Here is a 16,328-nt window from a genome sequence, read left to right as displayed (position 1 = left end):
AAAGTCAATAGGAACTCAGCTACTTCTCTTAGGTAGACCCCTGACCCCATCCTGCCAGGGGTCAACGCCTCTGATACCAAGGTTTGTCTCCTATGTATAATACTTATAATTCTCATTTCATTCTGTTATCTACCTTATGTACATTTGAGCTTGTTTTTATTACCAAGTGGTCTTCTATATATCCAAGTAACAGTAGGTGCATTAGAAACTTTCAATGATCATAATAGATAGTAACAGTAAGAAAGCTTCCATTTATTAGCACTTGCTATGGATCAGGTGCTATATCTGGTGTTTTATTTACTGTTTCTTTAACAATAATACTCATGCCCTGGCTGGCGTAGTTCAGTGGATTGAGCGTGGGCCTGTGAATCAAAGGATCGTGGTTCGATTCCCGGTCGGGGCACATGCCTGGGTTGCAGGCCAGTTCCCATCGGAGGACGCATGAGAGGCAACCATATATTGATATTTCTCTCCCTCTCCTTCCCTTTACCTCTAAAGATAAATAAATTAAAAAAATAATACTCATAAATACTTTATGAAGTAGGTACTATCATTACCCTAATTTTGCAGGGAGAAATTTTGGCACTACTAAGTCACCAGCTCAACATCAAACACATACTGGTGGGTAAGGATTGTGCTTGTCATTTTTTTTGTAAAGACAAGATATCTGTTGAAGAATATTTTCCCGCTTGATTTGGGGTAGTTACCTAAGTTTGTGTTCCTTAGTTTTCTCACTTCTATAATGGAAATAATAAAAATGTTGATGGGAAAATAAAAATATGCAGCTAAACTAACAACAATGAGTAATAGTCTATGTAGAGCTCTTAATTAATGGCATATTACAAGAGCTCAGTAGGTGCTAAGTGACATGATGCTGCTGCTGCTGATGACAATGACAATGACAATGGCACCTTTACTTTTTGGTTAATCTTAGCTACAGAGTCCACGGCTGAATATGAGCCAGACCTGTCCCCCATACGCCCATGTTATTTCAACCAGATAAGTAATTTCGACCAAAATATGGAACACCATGATTCTTCCCTTCTTGACTAACTGACTTACACGTTTTTAAAACAAAATATTTGTTATGCTATATACAAAACAATTTGCACATACACAATCTCACTTGATGCTTAAGATGACCAGGGGATATTTTTATGATCTTTACCGTACTAATAAAAAGCAGAAGTGCAAGGCAGTGATGGGGCATGATTCAAATCGTAGAGCCTCTGGGGGGTGGAAATGGGAGGGAGGTGGGGAGCACTGGTGGGGGGCAGGGCAGGGAATATAAAACAGAAAACTGTACTTGAATAAGAATTAAATAAAAAAATAAAAATAAAAAAAAAAACAAATTGTAGAGCCTCCAGTGGCAAAGATGCAAATCAGAGCCAGCTTACTTATTCTTCCCCTTGGGCCTTTCAGTACACCACCTCAGTTAAATTGTGGACAATTCACCCATACAACTAGCTATAAGAGCTTCTTCTACCCAACTATCTTAATTAACATACAGATTCACATGCACACTGTTTATTATATTGCCTTTCTGCTTTTTGTATGTGTGTATCAGAGTCCCTGTAAAATCTTTTTAAGTGCACTTACATACTCTATAATCCACTGAATCAAAATCAACAATCTTTTTCTAACTGGGTCTCAAGGAGCACACTTCAACTTTTTTGTTTAACTTCCTTAAAAACTAAGCCCACCTATTTCTCACTGAACTAATATAGTTCAATGCCAAAACAGAATACAAGTAAAGGTTATATTTGTTTCTTTTTAAAAAAGATTATTTACTTACTTATTTTTAGACAGAGGGGAAGGAAGAGAGAGGGAAAGACCTTAATGTGTGGTTGCCTTTCGCATCCACCACACTGGGGACCTGGCCTGCAAGTCAGGCATGTGCCCTGACTGGGAATCGAACTGTAGACTCTTTGGTTCACAGGCCAGCACTCAAGCCACTGAACTACACCAGCCAGGGCTAAAGGTTGTATTTCTATATCTACACCAAATTCAATCTGGAGTTGAGCTTCTCCATAAACCTCAAGTTGTGACCGTAAGGGGCTTATCATTCACATGGGGGCAGAAGGCACAATACTTATGCCACGTTCTTCAAATCTGGAGTATTTTCTACTTCTCCCTCACCCTTTTTAAATTCTCATGTCTTAAATTCTGGACATTTTCCTATTTTGATAATAAAATTCTCTAAGCCAGATCTAGGTCATCTCTCATTTGGAACTTCGCTGCACTGTAATTATTTCTCCGGAAAGATCCTCACTGTAAGATAATACCGATTAATGACACCAATTTACTCGTTCTCCAAGGAAAAACAACGATAAAAACAAAATGTAAATTGTAACTGTCCCAGTTTAGACTTATTTTAAGCCTATAAGACCCAATCCTTTAAAAGATTCCACCATGCCTAAAAATTCTCCTTTTTTATTATAATGCCCTTAAGAAAAAAATTGGAATGATGTGCTCTCATTCACTCAGCCCTCTAGGAATTATGCAGTCAGTTTTACAAGCTATTTTTTAACTGCCTTTATTCTTCATTCCAATGGTGTGGAGTGTGGTAACACCGGAGGTGTTGAACAGTGTAACTTTGAAGTGGTAATGACGTTCAATCTGCTTCATAAAAATGGGGATAAAAAGCTTCACTACACACATTTGCTCTAAAGAAATCGCATGTAACAGAAGTGACATAAGTTAGCTTTTTGAGAAAGGCTGTTGTTACCTTGGAAAGCGCTGTGTGTCAGCACGCATGTGACATACGTTATCACGTGTGAGGTACGGGGCAGAGAAAGCAGCCAGCTCTCCCATTTTACGCTGCGCTGATCAGATTATTCGTATGCTATAACAAATGCTGCATTTTACAACCGAAGGACCTTGCAGAAGGCTCAGAGTAGACATAGTCCATGAGAGAACTGAAAACAAGCTAGAGAAGGGAACATGACAGGAAGTGGGCTTATTGAGCCTAGAAATGTACACTTATGTCCTCATATGTCCACTTAGGCTTTTTATAGTCCCATGGAGGAAAACCCCATGGAACTTTAAATAGACTCCAGCAATGGAAATTTAAGTAGATAAAGGAAAGAAGGTCTGCATACATTAAACCAGTTTCAATGGGCTGTTAATAGCTCCTTTGAACCTCATTGGCTGGGCAAGCTCATTATGATACCATTTGAATACATAGATATGAACCAGACAAGCTCTTTTCTGGCCCTCTGTTTTTAAGTAACATGCATTTAAAATTACTATGATTATTAGCATATGGATTGATTTTCTTGGCATAATCACAAAATGTGACAAAGTAGTCACGAACAAGTTACTCCATTAAAATGTTTGTTGAAGGCATATTACATCTTTTTAAGAAAACTTGCATTTGAGAAAATTTTACTGCTGAGTAAATTTGACTTTTTTAAAACCATAATTTTTTTCACACTGTAACACTGGTGGTGGCAGCTTTTTTATTTAAGAAGCACTCCAATTTTCTGTCTAGAAGTAGACTTCTACTGGACATGTGAATCCTTTATTGTGCATAGTTATATTTGATGATGTAGCATAAAGATATCTAAACTATAAAATGAGGCACTGTAGTTCCATTGGCACCTCTTCTACCAGTCAGTGGTGTAACCTTGGACAGGTCATTTCTGAATGTCATTCCTTAGCTCCTGTGGCAACCTCATCACAGTGTCAGAAGATTGATTGCCTTATGTTACTTCCTTCCTCGAACTTCTACTCAGGGATTTTATTTAAAAGTCTTAACATGTCTTCAATTGTTAGGGAATAGTTAAAATTTATCAATATAAGTTATTCCAGCATAGAATTTAAGAATAAGTAGCTAATACTGCCAATGGTCACCTTGCAATATGTGAAAGTTTATAATTAAAACACAATTTATTGTCATTCAATTGTCAAATAGCTCTCATCTCTCATTGAGTATATATTTTTTCTCATTAAGTATATGTTGTGTTCATCTAATAAGTTTAGAAATATACATGAATGTTTGTTCCCTTGACATACCACTGCATATTATTTTAATAAAATAACTAGTTTCTTTCTAAATATTAGAAATATAAATATAACAGTGTGTTATGCATTAAATGTCAATATCATTTTAATCATTACTAAACATATTTCCTCATATATTGCACACTTAAGCACTTAAGAAACTTTAAAGGAAAAAAGAAAAAAGAAAGAAAAAAATGAGATACTTTAAAGAGACTATAGCCTAGTGGAAGTGTAATCTTATGATTATACAAATTATAAACACATGATCAGTATTTCATATAATTGTAGTGATTTCCGGCTGCCTTAAAATAATGAAAATGAATGATGTTGTCATTGAGATTTACTTGAAACTATTCAAAAATATTCACAAAAATATGGCCTAAATAGTGAATTGAAGAAAGTTAATATAAATTAAATCTAATTCTGATATTTAAATTTTTGAAAATCAGATTAAATAACACTTAGGAGAGGTGAAAATGTATGTATTTACTTTTTATTATTAACCAACTATTTAAGCTTAACCTATAGGTAAAACTGGCTTGGGGAAAGATTGAGGAATCCAACCTTCAGATTCTAAATGAGACACAAAATATTCTTTAGAGAATCATTATTAAGAACAGTTACTCTGGTGCTATCTCCTCACTATGTTAGCAAAAGAAGGGAGATAAAAGGGATCCACTTACACCTCACAGTTACGTGTGAGGATGTATGTTTGTTTCATATTGTGCCATATAATAGGAAACTTGAACATACAGCTCTGTTCATACATAAGTTAAGAATAAAAAGGGAATTAATAGGAAACCTTAGTTTATAAAGGAATCAAGTCTCTACGGAGCCTATTTTAGAGTTGACATTTTGCTAAAACAGTTTGACTCACAGTTTTCTACTCACTAAACATTTTCCACTTCTGAGTTCATGGCTTAGCTCTAAATCCTAGGAAATCACCCCTCGCTGCAAGATGCTAACGTTTATCCCAACCTTTCTGCCTCTTCACAGATAACCTCCGAGGATAAAGATAGAGAGAGCCCCCAGCCTCTTACCTAGACAAGGAGCAGCCGAAACACCAAGGCATGACACTGTTCGACTCTCAGGTTAGGAGAGCAGTCGTCCCCGTTAGTTTCTCCAAAACATGAGTTCACATTTCGTGGTTGAGATCATGGCTCTATTCTAAGCAGTTTTACGCAGTGAGTGATTCTAACAAAAACACCCTCCGCAGCTGGAGGGAGCCTTAGCTACAGCAGGAGTCTGTCAAGGCGTTCCTGGTGACTTCTGTCTACTAAATTCAGACTGATGTTTTGCGAAAGGGGCCTCCACCACCAGGCCCAGATTGCCTGGGAAGCATTTCCTGCCTCGGAGGAGCGTGCATGTGAGAAAGACTGCACGAAGCAGAGGGGCGGGAGGGTGGGGGGAGCGGAGCCCGCCTGGGCGTTGTAGGAGCTCTGATTTTACACAGAACTGAAGTGAGTTTGTCAAAGCTCTTGAGGTGATTAGCTGGAGAGTCATAAAGTCCTAGAGCTTTCTCTATCCCACATTGCTTAGGAGAAAAAAGGAAAAGAAAACATAGCTCTCTCCCTCCTGTAAGACTTTTCCACGCTACTAAATGTATGGACACAACTTCACCAAAATACCACTGCAGTTCTCCTTTCAAAAGATCTTTTAAGGCAGCAAGACCAATTTAGTTCTAATACCGTAATTCTTCTAAATTTGAAATCCTTTTTTCCACCGCTGACAGTTTAAAATGCTGCAGCCTCATATAGGATGTCTGAGGTAATCTGTAAGTAAAATCCCCCACATCCAGGCATTAGAACGTTTTCTTCAAGATCTCTCCAATCCCAAGGATCCTTCCCAGAATTAAAGAAGTTTGTGCCCCGGCTCAGCAGCATTACCTCTAGGCAGAATCCTCCAGTTGCCGAAATCCAGGGCTGGAAAAGCAGAAGGCAGACTCCATCTTGATCCTATTACAGTCTTGTTGACATTAACCACTTGCGACTGCTTCCCTCCAGCATGACAGGGTCCCTGAGTCACATCTCTACAGCGGCTCCCAGTATCTGCATCCTGCGTCCGACACAAATTTTGTGAACTATCATCTGTTTATCTTTTCTGCTTTCTTATGCCTCCACTGAATGACTTCCTCCTAGCTGCTCCAGGCTGGGAACTTGGACTACCATTTGGTTTTGATTAAAACCAGACAGCTAACTCGGAGAATTCAGGGAATAAGCTCATGGAAATTGCAAGTATGCCTTTAATTAGTGCATCAATTAATAATAGATGTTACCTCGTCTTCTAATGAGATAACATACGTAAAAACACAGCGGAAGCTCACAATGTTTCAGGAAAGTTACACCAATCCTCATTCTCTCATGACCCCGAATTCTCCTTAGGGAAAGTGGGAGAAAAGAACGGACATGTGGCCTTGGGACATCCAGGTTGTGGAGAGGCCAGCGCAGTGGCCTTGTTTATACCAGAGAAACAGGAAACAGCATCTCTGAGTTTAATTATCTTACTCAGTTGAAATTGCTCAGTAATGCCTCCCTTCCATTTTATTTACAATCAATGCATTCTCTTGGTATTTATGACTTAAGCATTTTTTTTTTCAGTGATTAGTGATCAGATCAACCTGATTATTCGGTCTATGAGCAGCTTACAAATTTCTAGAGATTTCCGATAATGGGAAGAACAAGAACAATTTCCCTTTTAATATGAAACACGAGTACCCTAGAAAGAGGTATAAGAAATAGTAAACCTATTAGGCCTATGATCCATACTGTATGTCTCTGAAATGGTAAGGAGTTTTCATTATTCACGTCTATTCTCGGTTGGTTTTAAGTTTTATACAGGCTGACAAATACCTGGATGTCACAATGGGTATCTCTTTAGTACTCCCTGAGAATATCGGGTAGGTGATAACTCAAAGAAGCCTGATGTCATAGCTACTCTTTCCTTTTTTTATTGGAAAACTAAAATCTCTCAAAGTTAATATAGAGCATGGCCTACTAAGAAATGTTAAATGGTAATGACTTAAATTGTGTAGGAGTTTGAAGATGAGAAGCAATCAAATAAACATATATAAGCAGGAACAACTTTTAAAAGTTTATATCAAAATATGACTCATTAAGAATACTGAAATAGAGAACAGGGGGACAGCGACGAGAGGGGAGAGGGGATGGAATTTCAGGGGAAATAGGGGAGGGATTTAGAGGAACAGATATAAAGGATACATGGACAACAACTAAGAAGGGTGGAAATGGGAGGGAGGTGGGAGCACAGTGGGGGGGGTGAGTTGGGATGGGAGTAATAGACAGAAAACTGTACTTGAAAAATAATTAAATAAAAAAAAGAATAAGCATTTAAATTCCTTTACTTTAACCTTCAATTGTACGGCAAGAAGGAATCCTGTACTTTCATAAGTTCTTTAAAGAACTATTTATATTTGTATTCAAAATATTTTCATGGAAACTATGCCCATTAAATCTTTCCAATATTCTTTGTGTATAAAGAATATTCTTTATTTTATAAAGGTAAGAATTTTTACCTGCAAATATTTATAAATTTGTATTTATTTTCCTTGGGAAACACTGCATGGCAGTGGAATAAGAAGTGATGTAAGTTCTTTCCTAAAATAACTCACATATTTCTATCTCTATCTCTGCCTCCAGGCCTGCCCTTAGTGTATAGTTGGTGCTCAGTAAATGTTGGAATTCTGCTAATTCTTCTTAGCTAGATTCTCCTCATGAGTACTGTAATTCTGCCCCTCTAATAATTTAGCCATATTTCTGTTTATATCAGACTGAGAAAACAACAAAACCCTATTCGTATACATTTATACATGCCTTTTTAGATGTCTAGATACTGTTTTATAGTTTTCTCCTTAATATTCTCTTCTTTAAACAAAATAAGACTTTATGCTTTTTTCTATTACTAGAAAGATTACTTCTCAAATCTTTAATCACTTTTATTTATTTTTCATCCTTCAGTTGCCGGACTCCAAACAAACTTCAGAATTTATAGTCTTATGAAGGCTTTACTAAATATGAGTATACGGATAAATATTGAGATAATTTTCTAAATATTTAACATAGAGTCAAGTGCATAGAAAATAAGAGAAACAACTGATTGGCCATTGGATTTAACAATGTGGAAATCACTGTTGATAATGACAGAAAATCATGGGAGCCTGGTTAGCATGGTCTGAAAGAGACTTTGAAGAAAGGAATTGAAGACAATACAAGCAGAGTCAACCCTTTTGAAGTTTTACTGCAAAAGAAAGCAAACCTAGTGCCCTGTCAGTGGGAATGCAGACTGGTGCAGCCACTGTGGAAAACGGTATGGAATTTCCTCAGAAAAGTAAAAGTGGAACTGCTTTTTGACCCAGCAAATTCGCTGCTGGGATTATATCCTAAGAACCCAGAAACACCAATCCAAAAGAACCTATGTACCCCAGTGTTCATAGCAGCACAATTTACAATAGTCAAGTGCTGGAAGCAACCTAAGTCCCTGTCAGTAAGTGAGGGGATAAAAAAACTAGGTACATTTACACAATGGAGTACTATACAGCAGAGAGAGAGAGAGAGAGAGAGAGAGAGAGAGAGAGAAGGAACTCCTACCCTTTGCAATAGCATGGATGGAACTGGAGAGCATTATGCTAAGTGAAATAAGGCAGGCAGTGAGGAACAAATACCTTATGATCTCACCTATAACTGGAACATAATCAACAAAAGAAAAAAGCAAGCAAAATATTTCATCAGACAATGAAAGTAAGAACAATTTAACAGTAACCAGAGGGGAGGTGGGAGGGGATAGTGGGGGGAAGGGTTTTCAGGACCAACTCTAAAGGACACATGGACAAAACCAAGGGGGGAGGTGGAAACAAGGGAGGGAGGGGTATTTGGCTGAGGTAGCAGGGACGGTGGGGGGAAAATTCAGACTACTATAATTGAGCAACAACAAAATGATTTTTAAAAAAGAAAGAAAGCAAACCAATGGCAGGGCAGCTGGAGCCAGGAGAAGCTGTTATCAGGAGGGGAGATGAATAACAATATGCTTGCATATTTTTTGTTTTTCAATCAGTATGGTATCTTCCTGAAGGCAGGGAAAAGATGCTGTACAGAAAAGGGCAAAGAAATGCTGGAGTGGATATTTGAGTAGGACAGCGAACTTGGCATCCAGGAGCAGGGACTGATTTTAGGTGGGAGTATGATTTTTGTGAAGACTATGGATGTCAGATATCACCATTCGGTTAGTCACTCGGCAGATTTCAGCTACCCACTATTATGGTTTTCATCGCTATTCAACTTAAAATGATTTTTTGTGTTGCTTACAGTCACATAAAGGTCGCACCCAAATAAAAAATTGATTAAATAGATGACACATAAGGAACAAAACTCACACAGTTTTGCAAATGTGCTTGTCTGTGGAACTTACTATATAATTCCACCTCCTGTATTTCTCTGACACAACCTGGTCCAACCAGGTGCAGGAGAACCTTCCCCCCAGCACTGTGCAGTCCAGTTCCATCCCTTAAAGCTGCGAAGGCGATGCTTTGTTTCTCTCATCTCCAGGTCGTGTATTTCTGCTGTCGTTTTCTAGTTCTGAATCTTTTTGCTAATTTCTTTATTTTTATTTTTTAATTCATCTCTCAGTTTTTCTAGATTTAAGTTGCTTTTGGCATGTCTCATATGTATTTTTAATGCCTTTATGAGATTTAACCGATACACAATGAAGTGCCCATACTTAAAGTGCGCGATGTGACTGGTTTTAACAAGTGCTTATGCCAGTGACAACACCACTACCATCACAATAAAGAGTATATCCATCACCCCCAAATCTCCTCGTGGCTTCTTGTCATCCTTCCCCCCACTCGACCCCCAAGCAGCCACTGGTCTGCTTTCTGTCACTGCAGATTAGTTTACATTTGCTAGACGTTTATTTATAGGAAGTCATATGTATGTATTGCTTCAGTTTTCATTCACTTAGCATAATTACCTGAGATCCACTCATATTGTTGCATGCATCAGTAATCCACTTCTTTTTATGGCTGAGTAGTGTTCTATTATAGGCATGTACACAACTTTTTTATTGATTCACCTGTTAATGGACAGTTGGGACCATAACATTGGGACAAAGTTATTTGACTATTACAAATAAAACTGTTATGAGCATTCATGTACAAATTTTGGCATTCCTGTATTGTTTCATTTCTTTGGTTGAATACCTAACAGTAAATGGCAGGGCCATTTGATAGACAAGCTTTTTAAACTTTTTCAGAATTACAAACTGTTTTCTAAAGTGGGTGTTCCAGATTCAGAGAAATGGAGATCACATGGAGGGTTATCAGCAGGAAGGAGGTGAGGGGGAGAATGTGGGAAAAGGTACAGGCAATAAGAAGTATAAATGGTAGGTACAGAACAGGGGGAGGTTAAGAATAGTATAGGAAATGGAGAAGCCAAAGAGTTTATATGTATGACCCATGGACATGAACTAAGGTGGAGGAATGATGGTGGGAGCAGGGCTTCAGGGCAAAGGGGAATTAAGGGGAAAAATGGGACAACTGTAGTAGCACAGCCAGTAAAATATATTAAAGTTAAAGAAAATAAAGTGGGTGTTCTGCTTTATATTTCCACCAGAATTTTCCGAGAATTTTTGTTGTTCCACATGCACACAAACACTTATTATGATTAGTTTTTTCATTTTAGTCATTCTAACAGAAATGTAGTCATAACCCATTTGCATTTTCCCAATAATTACTAATGTTGAGCATCTTTTCCTATACTTATTTATCACCATCAGTATTTGATGATGTGTCTGTTTTAGAAAACTGGGTTGGTGGTTTTCTTATTGAGTTGTGAGATATCTTACAGCTTTATGGAAGTTTTGAAATCAAGTATTATTAATATTTTAACTTTGTTCATCTTTTTAAAAGTTGATTTGGATAATCTATTACCATGACATTTCCATATGAATTTTAGGAACAGTTTATTTATTTCTTCCAAAAAGTAGAAGGTTGTTGGAATTTTGATAAATTTGGTAGTTGGATTAATTGGGAGAGAATTAACATCTTAATAATGAGTCTTCCATTCCATAATGCCATGTATCTCTTCTTATATTGAGGTTTTAATTTATTTTATCAGTGTTTTGTACCTTCAACTATAATAGTCTTATGAATTTTTTTCAGAGGTATCACTAAGTATATTTTTGATATCACTGTAACTAGTACCTTCAAAATTTTCATTGTCAAGTATTTGCTGCTATTACATAGAACATCTTTACAGTGATTAGTGTCCTCCCAAACTGCAAAATGCACTAGTTCAGGAGCTGTTTTGAAGACCCGTGAGATTTTGCATGTGGGTGACTGTGTTGTGTGTGAATAAAGACAGTTTTGCTTTTCTCTTCCAATTAAGTGCTTTTTATTTCTTCTGTTTCTTACAGGAACTAGTATAAAGGACACATGGACAACAACTAAGGGGGGGGTGGAAATGAGAGGGAGGTGGGGAGCACTGGGGGGTGGGCTGGGATGGGAGTAAAAGACAGAAAACTGTACTTGAACAACAATTAAATAAAAAATTTTAAAAAAAGAAATAAAAAGCATTTTGTTGTTTAATAAAGCATTTTATTTTATTTTTGTTTTATTCTACAGGCCATATCTGCATTACAATTTTGAATAACTTGGTGAAAGTGGACACTCTTGCCTTGTTTTGGGTCAAGGTAGAAAAGCATTTGGTCTTTTACCATTAATTATGATATGAGCTGCAAGGTTTAATTGTCGATGCCCTTTGTCAGGTTTAGGAAATTCCCTCTAGTCTATGTTCTCAATAAGAAGGCTTTTGCTCTCCAGGGATATTTGGAGCTTTTTGTAGATGTGTTTGGCAATCACAAGTGGAGCAGAGCGATGCTCCTGGCTGCAAAACATACTATAACGCTCCAGACTGCTTCCCACAGCAAATACTATCCGATGCAAAATGTTGATGGTGTTGAAGTTGAGAAACCTTGTCCTGCTCTACTTCTAGTTTGCTGAGAGTATTTTTTAAATCAAGAAAGAATATTGGAAATAAAATATTTTTGTAAATAGTTTTCTTATTTAATTTACATAATTTTTATTTCTACTAGTCTCTTAACGATGGCACTGTTCATCAGTGCCATCTGATTTTCAGACATTAACCAAATTTGCATTCCTTCAATAAACCATAGTTTGTCATGTAGTATTATCTTTATACACCATCAAATTCAATTTTCTGAAATTCTTGCATCTGTATTCAAAATAATTACTTTTTTCTTTCTGCTATGGATTTCTAATTTAGTGCCATTATGGTTGGAGAACATATTATGAATAATTGAATTTAAAAAAATTCATTGTTTTACTGCTAAACATTTCAGTAAGTGCATTTGAAAAGAAGTATATTGTTTTTTCTTATAATGTTTTTATAGCTGAAGTATTTGACTAAGGTGCAAGTAAATAAAATTTTTCACCACTATTCTGTTTAGCATGATAAATAGCAGCCATTGTGTATGAACTGGAGGCTTATCTCTAGAGAGGCCCCTCTTTCGGTGGGTTCCCACTGAGCAATCCAGTATTATCTTGGAACGGAGGTCACTCTGCTCCTGGGATTTTAAGGATTATCTAGTTTAAACTCTACATATCAGTAAAACAATCATTTATATTTGAAATGAATATTAACTGGGTATTAACCAAAGGTTTGATGATTGAGTTCAGTGAATTTTTAAGTTTAAACATAGCGATTCATGTGCCTGCTTAGGCATCCAATAGAAATTGTTATTTTACTTATAGATTATCAGCCTTCATAGAAGTGGTGTGGTAACCATTAGAAATGAAAGACAAAAATTAGAACTGAAAGGATATAATTCTTTCCCAAACTCTAGAAAAATTTTGATGTTCTCTTTGGTATCCTATAGGACATCTCCATATTTCTATAATATCACTCCTATAGACTGGTCTGAAATATTTTCTTGAATAAAACAACACACAACAATGTTTTCTTTCATGGATTTCAATGAGCAGGTTTCCATTTAGTACAAAAAGAGTTTTTAAAAATATTTAAAATAAAAAATTTTACAAAAATACGTATCTTGTTTTAAGTTGGGGAAAACTATGTCGGGCGGAATGTAGCAAAAACTTTGCCAAAATTTAAATGTTATGAAAATAGTTTGAAAGAGGTTGTAAAACACATGTCATAATAGGTTTCTTCTATCCTTATGTTGACAGGTTGAATTTTACTACTAAAGTAATACTATTGTGGACTAAAATATGGCAGAGTTTCCTTTACTTATATTAGATATTTGTGGGCCAAAGTAGACTGTTGACTACAGTTGCCAAGTTCCTATGTAGACAAATGAATCACAGAAACACAGTAGCTATTTCATTTGGGGCCTTGCTGAGCTTCAAGATTTTCACTGAGTTAAAATAATATTTTTGGTTTTAGGTAGAAAGTGTGAACTATCAAAAACACAGACTTTTGACTTTAAAGCTTGGGACAAAAACAACTCTACATGCAAAGTCATTTTGAGCAACAGACCCATTGAACTTGCAGATGGAATCCCTTGGGTGACGGTTCTCTCTGGGACTGTTTTCTTTGGTCTTTCAATGATGAAGTCAGTCTGATGACACCGAAGCTCTTAAGTGGAGATTGTTCTGTTACCAGCATGTATGCTCAACACATTTGCAGTTAAGAACAATCAGTGGGTAAGAAAAAATTCTTTAAGCTTATGCCTGTTTAGCTATGCCAAGGTGATTATTTGCTTCTCTTTGAGATGGGAGGATGATAGCAATGATAATTGTTGCGAACCAATGCCAAAATAGAAACTAAAGAATGTGAAAGCTATATAAGTGAATAGAATAAGTGAATAGAATAAGTGAATCAGAAAAAAGATTTTTGTTAAAGTAGATCAAGTAGCTTTGTTAGCAGTAATCTACTTCTTTTCAAGTGCTGATTTAAAAAAAAAAAAAAACAAATCCAGAAAGACGAAATTGCTAAATCCTAGAAGCCCACAGGGATGTCACTGCCAGAAGCCTTGTTCTTCTTCTGTTGTAAATATATGTTACTATCCTGCATACTAAGAGGAAGCATGTCTGACTTAGTGTGAATTCAAGGCTGTATCTTACTTATAATTCTATTCCTGAGACTTCAGAGTTAAGAGATTAGGTAAAAAGGAATGAAAGGCAATCAGGAAATCACATTTAAGCCTCAGTTTAATTAGATCATTTTCCTCCTATCCATACACTGGAAGGAACAGGGATTTTGATTCAGATCAAAGGGGCACGTCTGTGTCCAGGGGGATTGAGCGGTTGGTCTGCAACGACACTGGGAGGCTGATGGGAAACTGGAGTGAAACATATGGCACCTGAGGGATTGAAGATAATGCTGAAAAACGAGGGCTGTTTTCAGCCTTAGCTGGAGTTGACCAGTGTGCTGACCTACTGAAGGTGACCCAAATTAAAAAAAAAATACGTTCTTTATATGTTTTTTCTAAGTCCTCTATTCTTACCTGCCAATTTGCTGGTGTCAAGGGTTAATATATCCATTTCTTAACAGAAATAGAATTATGAGATAATATTTTTAAAAACACTTACTGCTGATTTTTTTAAATTCCTTGAAATGCAAACCACAAAGGAAATACCTAGTTGCTTCTCTAAGAGATGGAGGAAATTGGTAGGACAAGATACTCAGTCTCTGGTTTTGCTTTCATTTTTTTTTAAAGACATTTCTGTGTTTCTTGGCTGTGTCTATGCATATGTGTGCGTGTGTTTCCAGAAACATGTAGCATATTCTTGAGCCAGACCACATGCCTATGAGTCAAAATTTCAGCCTGCATTTGTCTTAAACCGTGAAGCTTTGGGTGTAACCTAACAGAACCTGGCAGGTTGTCTGAATAGTTTTTTCACCACTTGACCCAAAATACAGTAAATCAGATGACATATTGCTCCAATCTTACATTAGTACTCACATTTTAATAAGGAAAGGAAGAGTGTGTTCTATCAAGATTTTCAAATAGAAGCAAGCAAAATGTGGTTGGAGATCCAAAAGCTATTACAGAAATTAATTTTGGAGTCACCAAATGTAGTTTGCTTATTTTTAAAATTTTACATGTAAGTATTTTGGCAGTTGCTATGGACTGAATTGTGCACCCTCCTCCAAATTCATATGTTGAAGAGCTGAGCCACAGTGTGATGGTTATTTGGTGAAGGGGCCTTGGGAGATAACAGATTTAGATAAGGCCATGAAGATGGGTCCCTTCGTAGACATAATGATGGGGTTAGTGCCCTTAGATGAAGAGGAAGAGACATCAGAGCTCTCTCTCTCTCTCTCTCTCTCTCTCTCTCTCTGCTGTGTGAGGATATAGGACACAGGACACACAGGTAGTCATTTACAAACCAGGAAGCAAATGACTCGTTAGGAACCAAATTATCTAGCACCTTGATATTGGAATTCCCAGCCTCCATAACTATAAGAAATAAATGTCTGTTGTTTTAGCCTCCAGTTTATGGTATTTTTTAAAAATTTATTTAATTGTTGTCAAGTACAGTTTTCTGTCTTTTACTCCCATCCCAGCCCACTGCCCCAGTGCTCCCCATCTCCCTCTCATTTCCGCTTCCCTTAGTTTTTGTCCATGTGTCCTTTATATTTGTTCCTGTGAATCCTTCCCATTTTCCCCTGAAATACTCTCCCCTCTCCCTTCTGGACCCTGTCAGCACGTTCTGTATTTCAGTGTCTTTGTTTACATTTTGCTTGCTTGTTTGTTTTTTTGTTTAGCTTCCTGTTAAAGGTGAGATCATATGGTATTTGTCTTTAAACACTTGGCTTATTTCACTCAGCATAATGCTTTCCAGTTCCATTCATGCTGTTGCAAAGGGTAGGAGCTCCTCTTCTTTCTGCTGCATAGAATTCCATTGTGTAAATGTACCATAGTTTTTTGATCCATTCATTCACCGATGGGCATCGAGGTTGCTTCCAACTCTTGGCTATTATAAAGTGTGTTGCTATGAACAGTGGGGTGCATAGGTTCTTTTGGATTGGTGTTTCAGGGTTCTTAGGATGTAATCCTAGCAGTGGAATTACTGGGTCAAAAGGCAGATCCACTTTTAGTTTTCTTAGAAAATTCCATACTGTTTTTCATAGTGTTTGCACCAGTCTGCAATCCCACCAACAGTGAACTAGGGTCCCCTTTTCTCCACATCCTCTCCAACACTTGTTGTTTGTTGATTTGTTTATGGCGGCCATTCTGACCCGTGGCATTTTGTTATAGCAATCAGAAAAGACTATTACAGTATGAAATTAATAAATAAACCTCATTTAAAACAGAGAAGCTAGAAG

General features: G+C 36.9%; 1 protein-coding gene across 1 annotated transcript in view; it reads right to left on the bottom strand.

Moving 5' to 3' along the window:
- DLC1 (DLC1 Rho GTPase activating protein) overlaps positions 1–5,347 on the bottom strand; it is a 345,892-nt gene extending 340,545 nt beyond the window's left edge. The window contains exon 1 of the mRNA XM_037055279.1: positions 5,046–5,347. The gene's annotated coding sequence lies outside the window, so the exon portion shown is untranslated. The remainder of the gene's footprint in view (positions 1–5,045) is intronic.
- Positions 5,348–16,328: the final 10,981 nt, after the last annotated feature.

This window comes from Sturnira hondurensis, unplaced genomic scaffold (assembly GCF_014824575.4).
Source record: "Sturnira hondurensis isolate 20B ecotype Veracruz unplaced genomic scaffold, ASM1482457v3 Scaffold0008640, whole genome shotgun sequence".
Taxonomy (NCBI): Eukaryota; Metazoa; Chordata; class Mammalia; order Chiroptera; family Phyllostomidae; genus Sturnira; species Sturnira hondurensis.
The sequence above is the reverse complement of the archived record's forward strand: the minus strand, read 5'-3'. Positions and strand labels throughout refer to the sequence as shown.